Below are 338 nucleotides of genomic sequence, written 5' to 3' on the forward strand. Positions count from 1 at the left end.
AGGCCCTCCCCCCCCCATGGCTGCCCCACCCAGCCCCAGCTCCCAGTTCTTTAAAAATAAAAGGAAAGCCTCACACTCACTGGATGCTGCAGAGACCATTGGGGTTTCTGGGGGCTCATGGCAGAGCCCCCCATGCAGCGTGGGGCAGTGGAGGGCAGTGGGGATCACCACCCCCTTCCCCCCCGCGTGGCAGGAGCTGGTGAGTTTGGGGCTTTTTATTATTTAATTTTTTAAAGAGCAGGGAACTGGGGCTGGGCAGGGCAGCCATTGACGGGGCTGGGAGAGCAGGCAGGGGGTGGGGCCAATTCAGAGATTCGGCCCATTTGGCGGCGGGCGGA

This window comes from Alligator sinensis, unplaced genomic scaffold, assembly GCF_000455745.1.
Source record: "Alligator sinensis unplaced genomic scaffold, ASM45574v1 scaffold311_1, whole genome shotgun sequence".
In the NCBI taxonomy this organism is placed as follows: Eukaryota; Metazoa; Chordata; order Crocodylia; family Alligatoridae; genus Alligator; species Alligator sinensis.